Source organism: Eschrichtius robustus, chromosome 20, assembly GCF_028021215.1.
Source record: "Eschrichtius robustus isolate mEscRob2 chromosome 20, mEscRob2.pri, whole genome shotgun sequence".
NCBI classification, from domain to species: domain Eukaryota; kingdom Metazoa; phylum Chordata; class Mammalia; order Artiodactyla; family Eschrichtiidae; genus Eschrichtius; species Eschrichtius robustus.
Window position 1 is genome coordinate 52,251,669 of NC_090843.1, and position 24,891 is coordinate 52,276,559.

General features: G+C 41.4%; 1 non-coding gene across 1 annotated transcript; it reads right to left on the minus strand.

Annotated features, from left to right (window-relative positions):
• Nucleotides 1-13,684: 13,684 nt before the first annotated feature.
• Nucleotides 13,685-13,838, minus strand: LOC137755644 (small nucleolar RNA SNORA57). The gene has a single exon (XR_011072039.1). It is a non-coding gene; the product is annotated as a small nucleolar RNA SNORA57 (small nucleolar RNA).
• Nucleotides 13,839-24,891: the final 11,053 nt, after the last annotated feature.

Here is a 24,891-nt window from a genome sequence, read left to right on the forward strand (position 1 = left end):
TTTACTTCTAGGGGCCTTAGGTTCTTCATCAATACAATGGGAATAATAATAGTGCCCTCCCTACAAGGTCACTTGAGGATTAAATGAAATAAAGCATGTGAAGCAGCCACACAGTAAGCTCTTATTAAGCAGTAGCTATTATTATTATTAATATAGGCTGGGCAGGGCATAATAAATAAACACAGCCTCACTATAGCATTGTTCCAGTAAGAATCATAACTAAGAGCATTTCCTGTTGACTGGGTTGCAAGCACCATCTAAGCAAGTTTTGAGTTTGCTTCTGTATGGATCTAAGGGCACTGTGTTTTGCTATCATTTAAAAATTTTTTACATTTATTTATTTATTTTATTTATTTATTTTTGGCTGTGTTGGGTCTTCGTTGCTGCGCGCGGGCTTTCTCTAGTTGTAGCGAGCGGGGGCTACTCTTCGTTGCGCTGCGTGGGCTTCTCATTGCGGTGGCTTCTCTTGTTGTGGAGCACGGTCTCTAGACACGCAGGCTTCAGTAGTTGTGGCACACGGGCTCAGTAGTTGTGGCTCGCGGGCTCTAGAGCGCAGGCTCAGTAGTTGTGACGCACGGGCTTAGTTGCTCCGCGGCATGTGGGATCTTCCCGGACCAGGGCTCGAACCCGTGTCCCCTGCATTGGCAGGCAGATTCTTAACCACTGTGCCACCAGGGAAGCCCTTGCTCTCATTTTAAAATGAACTTAGCAGAGGATTGATGTCTTGGTTCTGGGTCCCTCCAAAGCAGACCTGAAGATAAAACTTTGCACGCAAGTAGTTTATTTAAAGGTGATCTCAGGAAGCACAGTAAGGAAGTGAGATAGGGAAGGAAGGAAAGCTAATAAAGGATGTGTTAATGAACAGGTTACTATGGGCGACTGTTGCTGTGGACCCTTTGACAAGCTCTGTGGAACACACCTCAGAATCAACTCATGCGGGGGAAGGAAGCTTGAGTATCTATCTACCAACTTCCCTCCATCATTGGGTAAGGGACACTCTTGGGGTGTTGACTCCCCAGCACTTCCAGCCCACCCTGTGAAGGCAGAGTGCACTCTCTTGGTCTGGCTGTGAATGTCCAGGCAGACACTCAGGAAGTCATTGGCTATACAGGAATTGTTTGCGGGTGACCTCTAGGCAGGCCAAGGGGGTGTGAGTAGGGCACCAACATCAACTTCTACAAGTGGGTGTTAGGTGGTTAGGAAATAACGGTTAATTACTCTTAGGTGTGATAATGGTATTGTTGCTATATAGGAGAATGCCCTCATTCTTAAGAGATGCCTGCTGAAATATTTAAGTGTCACAATGATTGCAACTAACTTTCAAATGATTCAGCAAAAATAAATAAACACACTCACAAAGCAAATACAGCAAAATGTTAACATTTACTGAATCTAGAGTCTAGGTAGTGATCTATAGATATTCATTGCACTATTCTTTCAACTCTTCTGTATGTTTGACATTTTCATAAACAAAATGTTGAGGGAAAGTATTTAGTATTTATTGAGTGTCTGCTATGTGCTGAGTACTCTAAGCAATGGGATTGCCAGTCCCATCCAAACCAAGATGGTATCTTTGTCATGAATTAGTAAGACTTGGCTTTTCAAGTCACTCTCCTGCCATCTGTGGAGAACTGTTTTAATAACTATACAATGGATGATGTCTATAAAACGAATGATGCTCCCTTAACTCCACAACATTAGGTTGGTACCCTGGGGGATACAAAGATGAGCAAAACAAAGCTCCCGGTCTTCAAGCGTCTTACATTCTAGAGGGGTAACAATGTTTAGGAGCCGGTTAGAGTGCATTTTCAGATTAAAAAATGTTATCATGGCGCCCCTTCTGGAGAGTCAAAGAAGTGACGTGATTTGTCCAAGACCATATAAATTGTCCCTGGAACATTCCTCTTTCCTAGGACCGACAGAGAGAGGAAACCATTTCGCCATAAGTAGTTAAGCCCAGTAGTTAACCATTAAGCCTAAGTAGTTTGGCTGGTTGGAGTATTAAGAGTCCAACACTCCACGTCCTCCACAAGTGGCTCAGGCCCAGAGGGAGAGAAGACAGGCAGCCTCAAATGTAGAAATTCCTGGGAGTAGAAACAGTCTGCTTCACATCAGGCCCATGTACTTCTGGGCAGAGGAGGGGGTCCAAGAACTGGCAGCCATGGCCATCTGATTTAAGTGAGCCCAAGAAGCACCTGGGGAGTCTCTGGGCACCTTTCCTCCATCAGGAATCTCATCTTTAGCAAACTCCCAGGTGACTGACGTGGTGGTTCAGGAGTCTCATTTTGAGAACCGTGGACTATGGGACTAAGTATTGATGAGGGTGATGAAGGTAGAAGCCCCTCAGCTCAGGGTAAGTGCCTAGCACAGTGCCTAGTGCATGGTGGGTACTCAAGAAACAGTAGTGAAAGGAAGGAAGGAGGGAAGGAAGGAAGGAAAAAAGGAAGGGAGGGAGGGGGGGAAAGATGGGGAGGATGGCTACTCGGAGGTAAATTGGGTGCTCTGCCCCGGAAGAGAATGTGTACCCAGGGCTGCCCCGTGGGAAAATGACTCTGCTGGTGCACAGACCTCACAGTACTTCCTGCTGTGTGAGAATAAAGAACAGGGAGGGAAACACAACCAGGAGGAAAGACCCGATGGGCAGCACAGCTGACTGCTGACAAGTGCCATCCCCGAAGGCCTTTGAGCTGCAGCCTTCACATCTGCTGTCACCAAGCTTGATGTGACAGAGGCAGCAGCTCAGCAAATGGGTGGAGGGTCACAGGCCATCAGGGTCATCTGGCCAGGTCACTGGAAATACAACTGAGGGTTTTAATGTAAAAGAAAAATTAGAAATCTGGTAGTCACAGCCTTGCAAAGACAGAGTGGTTCTTTGACAATGCAGGGACCCAGTGTGGTGCCTTTCCATCTAGAATTCGACACAGTATCAACTAAACTGCTTAAAATTGGTCATGGAACTTCAGAATTTCCAGCCTGTAAACAGTAATTAATGATCCTCTAACTTCCCATCCTCCATTAGGATTCCTTCATCCCCAAAAATCCTAGACCTTAAATCAAGATCTGAAAGGCCACCTGTCTAGGGTTGCCAGATTTAGCAAATAAAAATACAAGACACCCTTTAACTGTGAATTTCAGATAAGTAACACATAATTTTTTAGTATAACTATGTCCTGTGCGCCTACTATCTGTTAATTTATGACAAAGCCAATATTTGGAATATACTTATACTAAAAAAAACCTATATTTATGTGAAATTCAGATTTAACTAGGTGTTCTGTCTTTTATCTGGCAACTCTACTTCTGTCTAATCCTCCTGTTTTTTAATAGGTAAGGAAGTGAAGTTCAGAGACGTAAAGCGACTTGTTCAAAGTGACACAGGGTTAGAACCCATTCAGGATTCCTCGCTGCCACACTGTAACCTTTTCCAAATGCCTTACTTCAGAGTTTCTTAACTTGGCTTCTTGAACCACTAGGGATGAATTTTAGAGTGTCAGTAAAATCCCTGAATTTTAGGCAAAAACATGTGTGCGTGTGCGAGCACGTGTGGGTATTTTTCTGGGGAGGTCGTCTCTGTTTTTTCAATTAGCTTCTCAAGAGTCAAGATTTTAATAAAATATTAAAATATACTCTTTCAGGGACTTCCCTGCTTCCCTGGACATCCCTGGCGCAGTGCTTAAGAATCCACCTGCCATTGCAGGGGATATGGGTTTGATCCCTGGTCGGGGAAGCCCACATGCCACGGAGCAACTAAGCCCGCGAGCCACAACTGCTGAGCCTGTGTGCTGCAACTTCTGAAGTCCACGCGCCTAGAGCCTGTGCTCCGCTGCAAGAGAAGCCACCGCAATGAGAAGCCCTTGCAGTGCAACGAAGAGCAGCCCCCGCTCGGCGCAACTAGAAAGCCCGCGTGCAGCAACAAAGACCCAACGAAGCCAAAAAACTTTTTAAAAATAAAATAAAAAAATAAAACATACTCTTTCACAGTACTACGTTCTGCTTTCAAAATGCAGAACATCTATTACTTTGGGCTGAAATCACATTTCTGCTTCCTCTATGTCCCTTCATTCCCTGGCACAGCACTGGGTCCAATCATGCTAAGAGATGAGTAGATTTTGAGTGCAAGTATACGGAAAAACATCCACTACATCTTCTACATGCCATGCAGTGGAAGCCATCTTACCCTCTACAACCTACCTATATCAAAATGCAAAATTCCTCTTATCTATCCTATATTTTCCTTCCTCCACTTCTTAGACTGGCAACCCAGAGCTGACAGGTCAGAACACCTTTCAGAGGATAGGTAGGAGAAGGTTGCAGTGATGTGACCTCTGAGATTGACCACTAGAGGTCCCTTCTTATCCACAGTGATTCTGAAGTTAGACTTTGCTGGGGGTTAGAGAAGATATTTCCTTGGACAAATGGGGCAGATCTCTGCCTGTTACAGGCATAACTGGCGTATTCTGTATCAAGCAGTGGGGAAGTAGCCATGTGATACAGCAGGAATGATGCAGAATGAAATGGCTTCCTAAGAAGAAACTGGATAATGTCTTCCAGTGTCAGGCTCGAAGGCAGAGTTTTAAACAGAAGCAGGGGTCTGGAGCTTCCTCCTCAAACAAAAGGAAAAAAAGATGCAGGACATTCCACCACTCACCAATACCTGGCAAACATCCAATTTCCTTCTGAGTGTAGTCTGGCTCCAGGGGCATATTTACTGGAAGCTAATGATGCTTCTGCTGGAGACCCTCATTTGCACAGGCTCATTCTAAAGGCCCTGACCTCAGTAGCTTTATATTTGTAATTATATTTGTAATTCTTTTCCTTAAAGAAGACCCCTGAGTATATAAACATTAGGCCCCGTAGGGCTTGGATCTAGCCCTGTCTGGCTCCAGGATACAGGATTTCAGGGAGGAAGGAGGTGGGGGAGAGTTTCAAAGTCCCTGGAGACTAACCAGAGTTTTCTGTGGGATGAGGAAGAGATTCATACATGTGCCAATGAACCAGACAGCAACTTAATTTCCAAAGAATTGTAACTGTGAGGGCACCAGAAGTGAGGGGGCTCCCTCTTGCCTGCTCAGAGCTTTCCTTGACCCGTAGAAGTTTGCCAAATCTTTAGGTGAACTAACAAGCCTGTAGCATCCTGTTGGCTGCTTTCTGAATAAACAAATGGTCTTGCCAACCATTGTGTAGATTTCGGAGGAAAAAACCAACCAAACAAAACTCTGGTTCCAGGATTCCTGTGAGCCGGGATAAGCCATGAAGTTTACAAAGGATTAAATAATCAACCAGGGTTGAATGAACAATTCTGTTTGGGACTTATGGATTGGATTTTGGAATAAAAGTTGAAGCAATATCCACAAATTTAGAAGCAGATGAGTGTAAGGAGTTGTTTCTGTTTCTGAAAGAGAATGGTGCTGGAAACCTGCAGCCAGCAACGTGGTGGAACTGCTAGTACCGACTAGTAAGAGCTGCCTCTGCGCTTTTCTTCTCAACTCTGCATTCAGTGACTTAACTTTGTACGTTGAAATTGGCCTCATTGGGAGCATTTACACCATTGAAATTGGCAACCGTTACAAATCAGGGCTCTCCTCTCCAGGACGGGCTGTTAGACCTTTACCAGCACATTGCTGCCTGCACCCCACCCCCAACCTACTCTCCCCCTCCTGCCCCACCCCACCCACTGACACATCACAGAACCTGCAGGCACATCCCCCTGCGTATTTGTATATGTGCAGACACACAGAGGATCATATATGTACACTTTCCCCTTTACGGCCAGCTTGGATGTCAGCAATCCTCCTTGCTCTGTCGTGCCGACATCTTTAGTGTTTTTCTACTAATTACATCCTGATCTCACACAGTGATCTCTCTCTCTCTCTCTCTCTCATTCACAATTGTTCTCTCCCTTACATCATGAGGCCCTCAGTGCCTCAGGGATTAAAGTAGCCAATTGTGAGAGTTCTGAGGCAATAATACTGTTCAGGATAGTGGATTTACCTTAGCTATCTATAAGTGAGCAGTAAACATGACACGAATATCTGCACAGTATCATCCAAATGGAAACCATGTTAATACTTGGTCAGTGTTCTTTCACAATGCTCAGTTTTCACCAGTGTACATCCCGTTCTTGTAGCACTCAGAGAAATTTGAGATGAGCAGCTTTGTGTCAGATGGACAGAAGCAGGCAAAGAAAAGTCATGTGACTTGCTCAGGCCAGTCAAACCCAAGAATGGATGTCACTTCTCAGCCTGAAGACCTCGAGCTACAAAATATTACATTGGAGGCAGAGGGGAGGGACTGACATTTTTATGCCTACTTTATGCCAGGTACTCCTGTAATAAATAGTCATTATTCCCAATTTCCGGACAAAAGAACAGAGGCCTAGGGGATTTAATCTATTCAAGGATATATAGCTAGTAGGTAGTAGAATATTTTGTTGATAATTTAAAATTTTTTATATCTAAGAAAGTGTGTGTATATACATATCCTAAATCCACTCCCCAAAGGAACTCTTTTCAGACTTTTACTGTTTCTTCTGGTAGTCATCTTAATGTCTCCATCTTTAACCAATAGGCTTATTAGTAGAATAATGAGTACAGTGGCTTTTTTTAGTTCAGTATTTTATGTTTGTATCCTTGATACCTAGAACAGTGCCTGGCACATCATAAACATGTGTTGAAAAAATATCATTATTTCTTTTTTAAAATTCTTTTCCGCTTCAGTTTATTATAAGATATTGAATATAGTACCCTGTGCTATATGGTAGGATCTTATTGTTTGTCTATTTTATACACAGTAGCTTGCATCTGCCAATCCCAAACTCCTAATTTATCCCACCTCCCCCCCCTTTCCCCTTTGGTAACCATAAGTTACTTTTCTATGTCTGTGAGTCTGTTTCTGTTTTGTAAATAAGTTCATTTGTATCATATGTTAGATTCCACATATAAGTGATATCATATGATATTTGTCTTTCTCTATTTGACTTACTTCACTTAGTATGATTATGTCTAGGTCCATCCATGTTGCTGCAAATGGCACTATTTCATTCTTTTTTATGGCTGAGTAATATTCCACTATATATATATATACACACACACCATATATAGATATATATACTGTATATATATATACCATATATATATATACATATATATGCACACACACATATATATACCACATCTTCTTTATCCATTCATCTGTCAATGGACATCTATGTCGCTTCCATGTCTTGGCTATTGTAAAGAGTGCTGCTGTAAACACTAGGCTGCATGTATCTTTTTAAATTAGAGTTTTCTCTGGATATAAGCCCAGGAGTGGGATTCCAGGATCATATGATAACTCGATTTTTAGTTTTTTAAGGAACCTTCATACTGCTTTCCATAGTGACCACACCAATTTTCATTTCCACTAACAGTGCAGGAATATCATTTCTTGATTTATCAATTGACCTCCTGCTGTGAGAGAAAAGGCTCTAGTGCACTAACAGCATCTCCCTTTCATCTCCCAAACTGCTTCCCGGTAAGGTTTTATCAATACTTTTAGTTCTTCAGCTGGTCATCTTGCAACTCTAAGTAATAGATGTACTCCTTCATTTCTTGTTCCACAACTACAGATAGTATCTTTGGACTCCAGTGTGAGAGTCTTGATCTCAGCGCAGGTGTGCCTGACTTGAGGACCCAAACACTTTGTATTCCACACTGAGCCTCCCACACTGACCCCTTCTGGACCAGTGAAGGTCCCTTTGCCTGATTTTGGGAAATGTATTTTAAAATAATTGGCGCTGGTAATGGATTTTGAACAAGAGGCATTCTTGGGCCAGTGTATACCAAGATAGAACAGTCTGAAGATAATGGAGTAAGTTTATCAAACTAAAGTTAAATTTAGTCCAGAAGCATTCAGAAAAATGTGCATGGTCCAGAATTTTGACAGTAGGTTATAAATTTGCTGAAACTCTCCTGTTCCTTAAGGTGAATTCCTGCTCTTTCCACAAGGCTGGACTTGCATTTTACAATAGGAATACTTTGAGCCTAAGCAACTGGTGGATACCTTGGATTCTCCACTGCTCTCATCGGCACAAAATGCCCCAGAAACATCCCCTGTGTGTGCCCTGAGACAAGTTATTTCTTGGTATGCCGTGAAAAGGAGAGTGGGAGCTGAGCATAGCCCTGGCATAAGCCTGGGTGTGGGTTTCACTAGAGAAGGTCATTGATACCGTAGAGCAGAGGCCGTGAAAGGAAAACAGACATGGCCTTTGTTTCCCAGGGCCCTCTGGCTGGCATCGCAAACACTGTGCACGTTGGTGCTTGATATGGGTTTTTTGTTTGTGTCTATTCCCTGCCTACTTTCAGAAGACAGCTTTGCTTATCTTTTATCTGTACTTCCTTGTCCCTGGCAACTCCCACCCCTTGTTCTTAAAGGTACCTGCTGGCTCTGCATATCTGAGTTAGACAGGGACTTGACCTACAGATCGTAAACCTGTCAGGCCTTTGGACTTAGGCAGCACCCATGGCAGATGGCAGGAGAGCTCAGGGTCCCACAGCCTCCTGCTAGTCCTGCTACCTGAAGAGAACCCCAAGGACTAGCCCCTGCCCTGATGTAGCCCCACCCCTGCGGTTCAACAGGTACATCCAGCTCACTGTAGATTGCCCCATAATCTGGATACAGCCAGTCAGCCCATCCTAGGTCCTCACCCGTTACCAGTGGGAACCTGGCAACGTTTGCTATAACTTTTTGCCCTATACTTAGAAACAATACCTGCCCACTAGAAGAGAAGTAGGAAGTAGTGGGGCAGCTCAGGTCATAGCAAGACTAGGTGTGAATTGCATACATTTAGGATCTGCACTGGGACAAAGCCACATCTGTAGTTAGGATTAGATTCAGTTAGGAGTAACAGAAAAATCAAGAAATGGCTCAAACAAAAATGCAACTTTATTTCTCTTTCACATATAAGAAATCCAAAGATAGTCATCCCAGGATTGATGTGATCTGCCAGAGTGTCCTTCTTTCATGTTGTTTCATCCTGCATACCTTCTACTCCCAAGGTTAACTCGATATGACTGCTAGAGTTTCAGTCATTACATGCATATTCTAGCTAACATAAAGGAAAAAGGCTATAGAAGGGTATACTGCTTTCCTGTAGGGCCACTTCCTCAAAATTGCTCACACTGGGCTTCCCTGGTGGCGCAGTGGTTGAGAATCTGCCTGCCAGTGCAGGGGACACGGGTTCGAGCCCTGGTCTGGGAGGATCCCACATGCCGCGGAGCAACTAGGCCCGTGAGCCACAACTACTGAGCCTGCGCGTCTGGAGCCTGTGCTCTGCAACAAGAGAGGCCGCGATAGTGAGAGGCCCGCGCACCGCGATGAAGAGTAGCCCCCGCTTGCCGCAACTGGAGAAATCCCTCGCACAGAAACGAAGACCCAACACAGCCATAAATAAATAAATAAATAAATCTTTAAAAAAAAAAAAATTGCTCACACCATCTACTTATATTGCTTATACCAACTATGCTTATATTTCATTGGCCAGAACACAGTCACATGACCACATCTGACTGCAAGAAAACTGACCATTGTTGTCCTTTCTCCTGGCAGCCATGTGCCCAGCTAATAATTGAGATTTTGTTACTAAGGACAAAGAGGAAAATGGAGATTGGAGGATGACCAACAGTCACTCATCCCTGGTAAAGCAGATCAATAAAAGACTCACTGCCCTAATTCAAGCCACTCTTATTTGGGTTGAATGGCCGAAACAAAAAATGCCTAAAGTTTGAAAGCCTACTCCCAATCCATAACGATGGAGAATCCTCTCAGGTCAAACCCACTCTATTGTTGTTTCAGTCAGGTCAGACCAACTCTATCTGAGGAACTAGGATGAATCCATTTCTCAATGTATCCCAGCTGAAATGGCATGCTAACTGAAGACAACCTTTATCCCTGCCATGGGAAGGAAGAACAATAGGTTTAGACCTCTCCCACCAAACAGCCACGCCAGCTGAAGGGGGCGGGGGAATACCCACCAGCTCTATAATACACGTGTACCCACAGACACTGGACTTCTAAATGAGGTTTTGATTTAGACCTTACACCCATCTTCAGCAACTGACATGGCTGGTCAAGTTTTGGCCTCCTGGATCACAGAACACTGAGAATTCAGCCCATGCCAAATGGAGGAGTAGAGAGCTTCACTGACCAAGACCTGGTGAATTGTGTGACACCTGGTCCAAGTAAAACCACACCCACGAAGTATATGGATACTGTGGCAGGCAGCCTCTGAGAGGGCCCTCATGATCCCTACCTCCTGGTCTCCATACCTGTGTGTAATCTCCTCTCCTTATGCATGGGCAGGACCTACTGACTCATTTCTAACAAATAGATTAGGGCAGAAGGGATGGATGTCACTTCTGAGATTAGGTTACAAAAAGACTGTGGCTTCCGTCTTGCTGGCCTTCTCTTACTCTCTTACTTACTCTGAGGGAAGCCAGCTGCCATGTTGTGAGATGGCCTCGGGGTGGGTGGAGGGGCACGTGGCTGTGGACGAACTGCCATCTCCAGCCAACAGCCAGGGATGACTGAGTCCTGCCAACAGCCGCCCAAGTGAGCTTGGACATGGATCCTTCTCCAGTCGAGCCTTGAGACAACTGCAGCTCCAGCCAATAGCTTGACCACTGCCTTGCGACGAACCCTGAGCCAGAGGCACCCAGCTAACCTGCACCCAGATTCTTGCCCCACAGAAACTGTGAGATCATAAATGTTTGTTGTTTTATACTGCTGAGTTTGGGGATAAGTTGTTATGTAGCAATAAATAATTAATTCAGCTTGTTTATATCTTCTTAAGAAATTCTGCTGGTTTATTTTCAACTTAAAACTTGTTGCTATATCCATCTTGAAGTGACAGGTTCAGGCCATGCAAGACTGTGAACACAGAGCCGAGATAATCTACTTGAAAATAGAGAAATGTCTCTGCAGGCATTATGAGTGTCACAAAAAAATACCAAAAATCCCTTCCTTTATTTAAAAAAATGTGTGGGAGTGACTTTCTTCAGCAGACAACATGTCTCCACTTAGAAAATCAGTATCTTGTTTCTTCTCACTAAAAAGACATTCACTCAGTGGTTGTGACCTGAGCATATTTGCGATCTTCACTCTTTCCTTCATCCTTGATTCAAGGTCAGGGTGCATGTTGTCTGCTAATCATTCTCTAGGAATGAAGCAGAAGATTGGCATTCAAGTGCAACCTTTCTTTGCTAAACATATGGCCAGGTTTCCATCAGTACCGACTCCAACATATATTTTCTCAGAAAATAATTTTTGTAGATGAAAAATTTCTTCTCCCATAGCATGCATCTGTAGTGATAAATAGAATTAAATGTCATAGAGCATTTTCCCCTCATATATGTAGCACACGTATGTCAAGGGCTGATTTGTACATAGCATATCAGCCATTTCCTTCCTATGCAATGGGAAATAGCTTACAGGATGCACACATGATAGTAATCGCTCTTTCACATTGTATGCCATTGAATTTTTGCAATTGCAATTTTTGCAATTTATAAAGATAAAGGACTTTTGTTCACTATCTCTTCAAGCATAAAATGTGTCATTAGCTTTGTAATTGGATTTATACCTATTTGGCAATAGAATGATTTACAGCCTTATTTTGCTGAAGAAGGGTAGATTTCATTACTATAGCAATGATGTTGCTATAGTTTTGATATTTTCTGTCTGCCTTTAGAAACAAAATTCTTCAATTTGGAAAGTATTGTTTTGTTCTTTTTTTTTTTTTAAACGAAGATGCTTCACGCTCCTCTTTCTTTTTTTTCTTTCTTTTTAATTAATTAATTAACTTATTTATTTTTGGCTGTGTTGGGTCTTCGTTTCTGTGCGAGGGCTTTCTCTCGTTGCGGCAAGCGGGGGCCGCTCTTCATCGCGGTGCGCGGGCTTCTCACTGTCGCGGCCTCTCTTGTTGCGGAGCACAGGCTCCAGACGCGCAGGCTCAGTAGTTGTGGCTCACGGGCCTAGTTGCTCCGCGGCATGTGGGATCTTCCCAGACCAGGGCTCGAACCCGTGTCCCCTGCACTGGCAGGCAGACCCTCAACCACTGCGCCACCAGGGAAGCCCTATTGTTGTGTTCTTATTCTAGAAAAATATTATTTCTTTACTAGGCAGGTCACTTTTGTTTGAAAATTACAATAAAAAATCAAGGGTAGCTTTATGCTCATATATGAACAAGTTCATAATAAATAATACACTGAGGAATAGAGATGAATAACTTGCTAGCCCAGTAATATCCAATTTTCAGATACTCATCATCCCTTTTACTATTTGCACTGTTATCTTTTGCTTACTTGTGCAATTTAATCGTATTTTCAGATGCTTATTCTATAACACACAGAATCATACTCTATATTTTCACTAGAGTCCTGTTCACTATTTGACTTTATAATGCTACTCTGATTTATGGTATCACATTACCATATTAATGATTTGTTTAAAAAAACTTTAATAATAGGTTTATTGATATATAGTTCACATAAAATTTGCCCTTTTAAAGTGTGCAATTCAGTGGTTTTCAGAATATTCATAGTGTTGTGCAACCACCACTATCTAATTTTAGGATATTTTCATCACTCCAAAAAAAACCCTGTGCCTCTTAGTAGTCACTGCCTATTTCCCCCTTCCCTCCAGTCCCTGAAAACCACTAATCTACATTCTGTCTCTATGGATTTGCTTATTCTGGACATTTCTTATAAATGTAATCACACAATATGTGGTCTTTTATGTCTGACCTCTTTTACTTAGCATGATGGTTTCAAAATTCATCTGTGGTGTAGCATGTAACAGGACTTCATTTCTTTTGATGGTCAAATATTATTCCATTGTATGGATATACCACATTTTGCTTATTCATTCATCAGTTCATGCACAATTAGATTGTTTCCACTTTTTAGCTATTGTGGATAATGCTTCTATGAATATTCACGTACAGGTTTTTGTGTGGACTATGTTTCCATTTCTCTTGGGTATATACCGAGGAGGGGAATTGCTGGGTCATATGGTAACTCTATGTTTAACACTTTGAGGAACTTTCAAAGTGACTGCATCATTTTATGAACCCACCAGCCACGTATGAGTGTTGCAATGTTTTGATATACTTGTCATCGTTTGTTATTGTCTGTCTTTTCTATTTTAGTCATCCTAGGAGGTGTAAAGTGGCATCTCATTGTGGGTTTTCGGTGATGGCTTTATTAAGATATAATTCACCTGCATACAATTCACCCATTTAAAGTGTACAATTCCATGGGTTTTAGTACATTCACAGTTGTGCAACCATCACTACAATCAGTTTTGGAACATTTTCATCATCTCCAAAAGAAACTCGGTACCTTTTAGCAATTTCATTGTGGTTTTCATTTGCATTGCCCTAATGAGTAATAATACTGAGCATATTTTCATGTTCTTATTGGCCATTTGCACTTGTTCTTTGAAAAAATGTCTATTCAAGTCTTTTGCCAAATTTTCACTGAGTTATTTTTCTTCTTATTTTTGAGTTGTTAGATTCTTTATATATCCTAAATACAAATCCCTTATCAGATATATGATTTGCAAATACTTTGTGGGTTGTCTTTTCACTTTCTTTTTTATTCATTTATTTTTATGTATTTATTTATATTTTTTCTGTTTCTTTTTTCCCCCGTGTCCTGGCTCTTGAGGATAGAACCGGCAGACTAGAAGCCGCCGGTACCGAAGACATGATGCCAAGGGGGCCAGAGCCTTACCTCTTTCCCTCTACTCCCTGCATTACGGGGACCAGGACCGCAAGCCCCATCCCTGCCAAGAAATGAAGGGTGCCTTTTCACTTTCTTGATACTGTCCTTTGAAGCACAAATTTTAAAAATTTTGAATAAGTCTAATTAACCTATTTTTTTCTTGTGTCATAGGAATGCAAGAGATTTCTGTGCACTAATTTTGTATCCTGCTACTTTACCAAATTCATTGATTAGCTCTAGTAGTTTTCTGGTGGCATCTTTAGGATTCTCTATGTATAGTATCATGTCATCTGCAAACAGTGACAGTTTTACTTCTTCTTTTCCAATTTGTATTCCTTTTATTTCTTTTTCTTCTCTGACTGCCGTGGCTAGGACTTCCAAAACTATGTTGAATAATAGTGGTGAGAGGGGACATCCTTGTCTTTTTCCTGATCTTAGGGGAAATGCTTTCAGTTTTTCACCATTGAGAATGATGTTTGCTGTGGGTTTGTCATATATGGCCTTTATTATGTTGAGGTAGGTTCCCTCTATGCCCACTTTCTGGAGAGTTTTTATCATAAATGGGTGTTGAATTTTGTCAAAAGCTTTTTCTGCATCTATTGAGATGATCACATGGTTTTTCTTCTTCAGTTTGTTAATATGGTGTGTCACACTGATTGATTTGTGTATATTGAAGAATCCTTGCATCCCTGGGATAAATCCCACTTGATCATGGTGTATGATCCTTTTAATGTGTTGTTGGATTCTGTTTGCTAGTATTTTGTGGAGGATTTTTGCATCTATATTCATCAGTGATATTGGTCTGTAATTTTCTTTTTTTGTAGTATCTTTGTCTGGTTTTGATATCAAGGTGATGGTGGCCTCATAGAATGAGTTTGGGAGTGTTCCTTCCTCTGCAATTGTTTGGAAGAGTTTGAGAAGGATGCGTGTTAGCTCTTCTCTAAATGTTTGATAGAATTCACCTGTGAAGCCAGCTGGTCCTGGACTTTTGTTTGTTGGAAGATTTTTAATCACAGTTTCATTTTCATTACTTGTGATTGGTTTGTTCACATTTTCTATTTCTTCCTGGTTCAGTCTTGGAAGGTTATACCTCTCTAAGAATTTGTCCGTTTCTTCCAGGTTGTCCATTTCATTGGCATAGAGTTGCTTGTAGTAGTCTCTTAGGATGCTTTGTATTTCTGCAGTGTCTGTTGTAACTTCTTTTTCATTTCTAATTTTATTGAATTGAGTCCTCTCCCTCTTTTTCTTGATGAGTCTGACTAATGGTTTATCAATTTTGTTTATCTTCTCAAAGAACCAGCTTTTAGTTTTATTGATCTTTGCTATTGTTTTCTTTGTTTCTATTTCATTTATTTCTGCTCTGATCTTTATGATTTCTTTCCTTCTGCTAACTTTGGGTTTTGTTTGTTCTTTCTCTAGTTCCTTTAGGTGTAAGGTTAGATTGTTTATTTGAGATTTTTCTTGTTTCTTGAGTTAGGCTTGTATAGCTATAAACTTCCCTCTTAGAACTGCTTTTGCTGCATCCGATAGGTTTTGGATCGTCGTGTTTTCATTGTCATTTGTCTCTAGGTATTTTTTGATTTCCTCTTTGATTTCTTCAGTGATCTCTTGGTTTTTTAGTAATGTATTGTTTAGCCTCCATGTGTTTGTGTTTTTTATGTTTTTTTCCCTGTAATTGATTTCTAATCTCATAACGTTGTGGTCAGAAAAGATGCTTGATATGATTTCAATTTTCTTAAATTTACTGAGGCTTGATTTGTGACCCAAGATGTGATCTACCTTGGAGAATTTTCTGTGCGCACTTGAGAAGAAAGTGTAATCTGTGGTTTTTGGATGGAATGTCTTATAAATATCAATTAAATCTATCTGGTCTATTGTGTCATTTAAAGCTTGTGTTTCCTTATTAATATACTGTTTGGATGATCTGTCCATTGGTGTAAGTGAGATATTAAAATCCCCCACTATTATTGTGTTCCTGTCGATTTCCTCTTTTATAGCTGTTAGCAGTTGCCTTATGTATTGAGGTGCTCCTATGTTGGGTGCATATATACTTATAATTGTTATATCTTCTTCTTGGATTGATCCTTTGATCATTATGTAGTGTCCTTCCTTGTCTCTTGTAACGTTCTTTATTTTAAAGTCTATTTTTTTCTGATATGAGTATTGCTACTCCAGCTTCCTTTGATTTCCATTTGCATGGAATATCTTTTTCCATCCCCTCACTTTCAGCCTGTATGTGTCCCTAGGTCTGAAGTGGGTCTCTTGTAGACAGCATATATATGGGTCTTGTTTTTGTATCCATTCAGTGAGCCTGTGTCTTTTGGTTGGAGCCTTTAATCCTTCACGTTTAAGGTAATTGTCGATATGTATGTTCCTATGACCATTTTCTTAATTGTTTTGGGTTTGGTTTTGTAGGTCCTTTTCTTCTCTTGTGTTTCCCACTTAGAGAAGTTCCTTTAGCATTTGTTGTAGAGCTGGTTTGGTGGTGCTGAATTCTCTTAGCTTTTGCTTGTCTGTAAAGCTTTTGATTTCTCCATCGAATCTGAATGAGATCCTTGCCAGGTAGAGTAATCTTGGTTGTAGATTCTTCCCTTTCATCACTTTAAGTATATCATGCCACTCCCTCTGGCTTGTAGAGTTTCTGCTGAGGAATCAGCTGTTAACCTTATGGGTGTTCCCTTGTATGTTATTTGTCATTTTTCCCTTGCTGCTTTCAATAATTTTTCTTTGTCTTTAATTTTTGCCAATTTGATTACTATGTGTCTTGGCGTGTTTCTCCTTAGGTTTATCCTGTATGGGACTCTCTGTGATTCCTGGACTTGGGTGGCTATTTCCTTTCCCATGTTAGGGAAGTTTTTTACTATAATCTCTCCAAATATTTTCTCGGGTCCTTTCCCTCTTCTCCTCCTGGGACCCCTATAATGTGAATGTTGTTACATTTAATGTTGTCTCAGAGGTCTCTTAGGCTGTCTTCATTTCTTTTTATTCTTTTTTCTTTATTCTGTTCCGCAGCAGTGAATTCCACCATTCTGTCTTCCAGGTCACTAATCTGTTCTTCTGCCTCAGTTATTCTGCTATTGATTCCTTCTAGTGTATTTTTCATTTCAGTTATTGTATTGTTCATCTCTGTTTGTTTGTTCTTTAATTCTTCTAGATCTTTATTGAACATTTCTTGCATCCTTTCGATCTTTGCCTCCATTCTTTTTCCGAGGTCCTGGATCATCTGCACTATCATTATTCTGAATTCTTTTTCTGGAAGGTTGCCTATCTCCACTTCATTTAGTTGTTTTTCTGGGTTTTATCTTGTTCCTTCATCTGGTACATAGCCCTCTGCCTTTTCATCTTGTCTATCTTTCTGTGAATGTGGTTTTTGTTCCACAGGCTGCAGGATTGTAGTTCTTGCTTCTGCTGTCTGCCCTTTGGTGGATGAGACTATCTAAGAAGCTTGTGCAAGTTTCCTGATGGGTGGGGCTGGTGGTGGGTAGAGCTGGCTGTTGCTCTGGTGGGCAGAGTTCAGTAAAACTTTAATCCACTTGTCTGCTGATGGGTGGGGCTGGGTTCCCTCCCTGTTGGTTGTTTGGCCTGAGGTGGCCCAACACTGGAGCCTACCCGGGCTCTTTGGTGGGGCTAATGGCAGACTCTGGGAGGGCTCATGCCAAGGAGTACTTCCCAGTTCTTCTGCTGCCAGTGTCCTTTCCTCACCGTGAGACAGAGCCATGCCCTGCCTCTGCAGGAGACCCTCCAACATTAGCAGGTAGGTCTGGTTCAGTCTCCTGTGGGGTCACTGCTCCTTCCCCTGGGTCCCGATGTGCACAGTACTTTGTGTGTGCCCTCCAAGAGTGGAGTCTCTGTTTCCCCCAGTCCTGTTGAAGTTCTGCAGTCACATCCCGCTAGACTTCAAAGTCTGATTCTCTAGGAATTCCTCCTCCGGTGGCCGGACCCCCAGGTTCAGAAGCCTTACATGGGGCTCAGAACCTTCACTCCAATGGGTGGACTTCTGTGGTGTAAGTGTTCTCCAGTTTGTGAGTCACCCACTCAGCAGTTATGGGATGTGATTTTATTGTGATTGTGCCCCTCCTACCATCTCATTGTGGCTTCTCCTTTGTCTTTGGATGTGGGGTATCTTTTTTGGTGAGTTCCAGTGTCTTCCTGTTGATGATTGTTCAGCAGTTAGTTGTGATTCTGGTGTTCTCGCAAGACGGAGTGAGAGCACGTCCTTCTACTCCGCCATCTTGAACCAATCTACTACTAATCCTTTTTTAAATTTTGGAAATATGGTGCACTGTGATTTGAGGTATTTGAGGTAGCTTTGGGCAAACTAATAGAAATTATGGAGAGACAGTGCTTGGAGCACTCCTCCACACCAAACCATCCTTTAGCATACGTAATTCAGACATACCTAGGTTCAAATCCTGGCTGAGCCACTTAGTTTAGCCATGGGGCTTAGGAAAATGGCTTCGTTTTTCTAAGCCTCAGTTTCTTTGTCTAGAAATTGAAGGCATAACAGTACCTTCTTTACAGGGCCACTGTAAGAGTTAAAGGGACAATGAACATAAGGAGAATAAGACAGTGTTTGGGACATAGTAAGCATGAACAATGGGTGGCTATTGTTCGTATTTCTCTGTCACTCTATTCCTTGGCAACCAGATCCTTTTCCTTGGACTCAACCACAGTCTCTGTTTTTCACTCTAGCTTTTGAACCATTTCTGGCTCCCAGTCTTTTTTCATATTTCAACCCCCAACCAGTGCCAGTGTTTCTGAACTTGAGTATCTGATCCACTCAGAAGCAACACTGCCTCATATTGAACTTGGGATTGGCCATGATATTGGCTGAAAGCTGTCTGACTTAGCAATGCCTCTCCACCCCTGTTACAATTAGCCATGACAAGTTGGCATGAGACAGGGCAGAACAATGAAGTGCTATAAGCACAGGCTCTGGAGTTAAACTGCCTAGACTCCAACCCACCCACCTCTACCATTTACTAGTCAGTGACTTTGGGGAAGTTGTATAATCTCTGTGTCTCAGTTTTATCTTCTGTAAAATGGGGATAATAATATTATTTTAGAGATTACGAGGATTACATAAATGTATGTTAAGCACGCAGAACAATACTAGGCAAGGAGTAAGCTCTGTAGTATTTGCTATTATTGTTGTTGTTATTACTTTATCTATTTACCTATCTGTCTATCTATCTATCATCTATTTATTTTAAATCCGGGACTCAAACACAAGCATTGACGAATAAGGACACAAGGCGAGAAAACCATAACTGGCAACTAAGTTGCTAAGGTCAGACTGTGCCCAGTAGAAAGACTGGCTCAGGCCAAACAGTGCGTTGCTGACGTTGACCTCCTGGCAGGAGAGGGACAGGGTCAGAGCAATGTTTTACTACAGTGGCCTCCAAAGGGGGTACCTGTGCTCTTTCCTGAGTGTACATTAGATGCTGCCTTAGGATACAGAAAAAATATTACAATTTCTATTTATTTTTCTTTAAAAAAATTAAACTTTACTGATATCTAATGTATCGATTCATGCTGGTAGCCACACTTGTCTGTACACAAGTTGTGTCATAATGGTAAGAGAAATCTCCTGCGAGGAATTTGTGTGCTCTAGGGTGTCATTGTTAAGAGCATTTTCATAAAAACAAAAACAAACCCCTGAAATTTTTAAGTGGTAGAACCTTTATAATATTATAATGAGATGGGGAGCAACAGTAAAAATCAATTGAATCAAACAGGTTCACGGGTCACTTGAGGGTAAAGGAGTTAAAAGAATTGTCAATTTAAAGATGAATTACTTATTCTCTTACAAAAAGACTGGTGTTCCAAAATTCCGGACCCTTTCTGTTATGACAAGTGACTTTCAATACTGTGCTACCTAGCAGATATTCAAATAATAAATACATTTATTTAACCAGTACCTTTAAGGAAAAGATGGTGTTAACAATGAATGAAAAAGTAACTGCTTTTGCAAATAAACACTTTTTATTGAGAGAGCATTTTACTTGAAATGCTTGGAAATGTTTCCATTATTATTTTATTCCTGAAATTAATACAACTGTATCATTGCCTATGAAAAATTTATATTTGCATGCTTAAAAAAATTTGGAAACAATCTTCTAACCTATTAATATTCCAGATATAGACTTAAAATATCTTTCAATGAGCTTGCAAGAATAACTCTTTGATGGTACTTTCCTCGTGGTGCAGTGGTTAAGAATCCGCCTGCCAATGCAGGGGACACCGGTTGGAGTCCTGGTCCGGGGAGATCCCACATGCTGCGGAGCAACAAAGCCCATGCACCACAATTACTGAGCCTGCGCTCTAGAACCGCGAGCCACAACTACTGAAGCCCACGCACCTAGAGCCCATGCTCCGCAACAAGGGAAGCCACCACGAGAAGCCCATGCACCGCAACAAAGAGTAGCCCCTGCTCGCTGCAACTAGAGAAAGCCCGCACGCAGCAACGAAGACCCAGTGCAGCCATAAATAAATAAATAAAAGATTAATTGTAAAAAAAAAAACTTTGCATAATTGGTGGATGAAAATGAATAATAGGATTCAGTAATGCATTTTTGGTGCATTTGGTACTATGTAACTTTGTGAATATCTTCTTCGGCTATGATGACAATTAAAACCTATTTTCAAAAGACAGTGAAGTTAGAAACATACTTGTGAATCTCTGCATCACAAATTATTAACCAATAATTTAAAAACACAGTGACATTTATTCAATTTTAGGGAGAACAAAAATGATTTTGTACCTTTAAGAAAGCAAATAAAACTTTAAAGTAGTCATTTCCTCTCTATTTCCTTTTACTTTCTATTTTTCTGTACATTTTACAAACTACATGTATGTTTAGTCATATGTGTACATTAGTTAGAAATAAATAAATATAGTAGGAATTCATGCTCAAGCATTTTTATTGGTAGAGTGTGCTTTCAGAAGGTTTTGAAGACCACTGCTTAGAAAGACAGGTCTGAACCTGTGTATGAGATAAAAGTAGAGACAGGGCAGAAGGATGACAGGACAGGAGATTAATCAAGCCCTTGAACAATGCAACATTCCAGGTCAGGGCAGAGGCTAAATTAGAGTGGTGACATTTTGAATGGAAAGGAACAGATTCAAGAAAATGAGGGAATGAGGGGAGTTCCCTGGTGGTCCAGTGGGTTAGACTCTGCGCTCCCAATACAGGGGGCCTGGGTTTGATCCCTTGTCGGGGAATTAGATCCCACGTGCATGCCGCAACTAAAAGAGTTCTCATGCTGCAACTAAAGATCCCTCATGCCTCAACTAAATATGCTGCAACAAAGATCCCACGTGCCTCAGCTGAGACCCAGCACAGCCAAAATAAATAAGTAAGTATTTTAAAAAAAGAAAAAGAAAATGAGGGAATGAAAAGACAGGAGCAATAAGTTTTGACGACTAATGGTACATAGAAAGCAAGGGAGAGGGAGGTGTCAGTGAATAAACTGGGAGGAAGAAAAAGTTCTTGGGAGTAAAACAATGGATTTCCCTTTAAATATGTTGAACTTGAGTGCCTTTTGGAACATCAACTGAAAGGATCTAAGGAACAGTTGAAAAAAGACCGGGTGACAGTGACTAAAAATGACTTTTTAGAGAAGTTTTACAGTCCATATGTTTTACAATTCTGACATATATTGCTGTAAAGATAATATGCATTTGTGGGAACCAACAGATGTGACTTCTTAAAATATGAATACCCTTTAGAGGCACACACATCTCTTTTTTTCCTTCAGGACTTCCCACTATAGCAGAAGATGGGAGAGAGAGAGAGGATTAATGTGGAAACACTGCTTTGGGAAACTCTGGTTCCAAACGCACTGTACCATTTAGCAGTGAGGCAACTCTGGAGATTTATTTAACTCTTCTGAGGCTTGATCTCTTTATTGAATGATGGTCTAATAATATTTGTTTTGTATAGTTATTTTGAGCATCGAATGAGTTAACACGTGTAAAGTGCTTATGTCTTTGCCTTGTACAGTTTTGAAGCATTATTTAATGTTAACTAAAAATTAGTTCTAAGTATTGCTTGGTCACTGTAGTTCTTGGAAAACAAACTGACTACTGTGTTATCTTTTATCTCAGCCTACTACATCATTATCACGCATTCACATGCTGATCAAACCTAGACCTTGTGGTATGTCTGTTCCTAAATAAACATTATTTTCTCCCCTTCAATATTGCTGTAAACAGTGGCACACATGTAGCATATGTTTGATTTTTTTTACTGTTTCGTAAGAAAAGTACATACATGCTCAAATGTGTACACACACACTCAAACACGCACTAAAGGTCATTCACAAAGTTTTTAGTATCTGAGACCTGAACTGAGAAAGAACAGTAAAATTCCCATATTTGGATCACATTTGCAACAATAATTATGATCCTTATGTTCTGGACTAAATGTTCGTGTCCTCCCAAAATTCATATGTTGAAATCCTAACCCTCAATATGATGGTATTAGGAGGTGGAGTCTTTGGGAGGTGATTAGGTCATGAGAGTGGAGCCCTCATGAATGGGATTAGTGCCCATACAAAAGAGACTCCAGAGAGTTCTCTTGCCCCTTTGGCCATGTGAAGATACAGTGAGAAGATGGCCATCTATGAACCAGGAAGTGAGCCCTCACCAAACACTAAATCTGCTGGTGCCTTGATCTTGGATGTCCCAGCCTCTAGAACTGTGAGAAACAATTTTCTGTTGTTTATGAGCTACCCAGTCTATGTTATTTTGTTGTAGAAACCTGAGCTAAGACACTTTACAACTACATAGAATTTTGCAGTTATAGAAATGATATACATTGATAAGTGACAAGAGAAATCCACTATATAAATATATTTGGTGTCCCTGAGGTAGAGAGCACAGCAAATGGAGAATAAAAGTATTCAAAGAGAAAAGTATACTTTCCTGAAATGAAGAACAGAATCCACAAATTTAAAGGATACACTGTGTTGTCGGAAAAATTAACACAGAAGCATAGAAATATGACATGGCCACATGAAATGACTAAACTCATGAATTAAATGAATAATCCTATGTATATCTAGGCAAAAAAACACAAGCCACTTGTAATAGGAAGAGGTAAATCTGGGTTCACACTTACAGCAATGATCCTCACTAGAAGATGATAGAGCAATGTTTACAAAGTCCTAAGGAGAAATGAGGTGACCCAAGAATTTTATACCCAGTCAAATTTCTGTGTATGAAGGAAACCAACAAATAGTCTCAAATATGCTACAGCTTGGGTCAGGTAAGTCACATACAAATACTTTTTGAAAAAGTTGGGGACTTCCCTGGTGGTGCAGTGGTTAAGAATCTGCCTGCCCATGCAGGGGACACAGGTTTGAACCCTGGTCCGGGAAGATCCCACATGCCGCGGAGCAGCTAAGCCCTTGCGCCACAACTACTGAGCCTGCGCTCTAGAGCCCGCGAGCCACAACTACTAAGCCCGCGTGCCACAACTACCGAAGCCCACGGGCCTAGAGCCTGTGCTCCGCAACAAGAGAAGCCACCGCAATGAGAAGCCCGCGCACCGCAACGAAGAGTAGCCCCTGCTCGCCGCAACTAGAGAAAGCCCGCGTGCAGCAACGAAAACCCAATGCAGCCAAAAACAAATTAAAAAAAAAAAAAAAAAGCTACCTGATGATAAAATCCAGCCAACTAAGACATTTCAGAACGGAAAACTAGGGAATGGGGAAAATAGGATATAACAAGACTTGTCGTGAAGTCGAATCTATGTAAATCTAGAAATAAGTCAAAACAATTACAGATCTTGCAAAATATGACTTACATGTTTGAACAAGGAAGATAAGCTGGCAAGCAAAGTGAGGAGGACATCCATGCAATGGTGCAACCCAGTATGGGGTGTCAGAGCCTGAGTGGAGCAAAGAGAGCATCCCCTCAGGGGGGCAACTCAGCACAGGGTGGGTGTCCGAAACTGAGTAGGGTGCCTGTGGTGGAATGCAAGGAGCTGGAGCCTGTGCAAGGTGAGAATGGTGTCCTCATGGAGCGGTGGTGATGGTGGTGACTCAGAGCAGGGTTTAGAGTCTGAGCCAGTTGAGGAAAATGTCCGTGCATAGGGGTGACCTGGTGAGGGTATCAGAGCCCAAGCAGGGTGGAGGGGAGCAGTCCTATGGGTGCACAAACTGGCATAGGGTTTGAGAGCTTGAGCAGGATGAAAGGGAATCCCCACTGGAGGGACATAAAAAAGTTTTTGTTCTTATTTATGATTTTTCTGAAAGTATGTTATTTTTTAAAATGTGTCTTAACACATCAGATTTTTTTTCTGATATTGCAGCTACTTACCTGGGAGGAAACAACATACAAAATATATTTAAAGTCTTATTTGTTGTACTATATGTCTACAAATGCTGGGATTATCATATTAAATCACACGACACCGATTCCTTTCAACTGTATCTTGCTTTCATAATACATAAATCATTCTGGGTGTATCACTAAGAATTTTGTTGTGCTAATTTAATAGAATACTTTAATGCTACTTAAAGAATGTGAAGTCAGTAGAATGCATATAGACCCTGAAAATTCCTGGACCACCTCACTTTGCAATGCCTGTTCACCTCTTTCCTAAACGGGCACATGAAACTTAGTCAGTGTTCAGGCACCCAGAATTTTCTGGGACGCCACTCACTGCAAAGGTTGAACCTTGGAACCAGCTCTGAATTTCCTTGTGGTTTCACACTTACTGCATTTTCTTCTCACCTTGCCACTACCCACGCAGACTCAGCCTTCCTGGCTGTGTCAACTTTGGGTTGCTTCACTTCCTGGCTTCTGTGAAGCTGCAGCTGCAAGAGCTTTTGCACGCTAAGCAGGCGCCCTATATAAGGCACACAAATTAGAACATAGATGCAGGAAAGTCACAAGTGTGCTTTCTCAGGGTGTCAGGGTGAGAAGAACATTGTGTCCCCAGCCCTCACTGTCATCCTCTGGTGAAGCGGTCTCTCTGATCTTCAGTCTTTCAGAAGCTGTCTCTGGGATATTTTTGTGTGATAGTCTCTACACGTGAATGAAAACACGGTTTCAGGACACCAGAAATGTCATATTGGGTCAAATAATGGTTCGGTGGGCTCCGGCTTTTTATCACTGCTT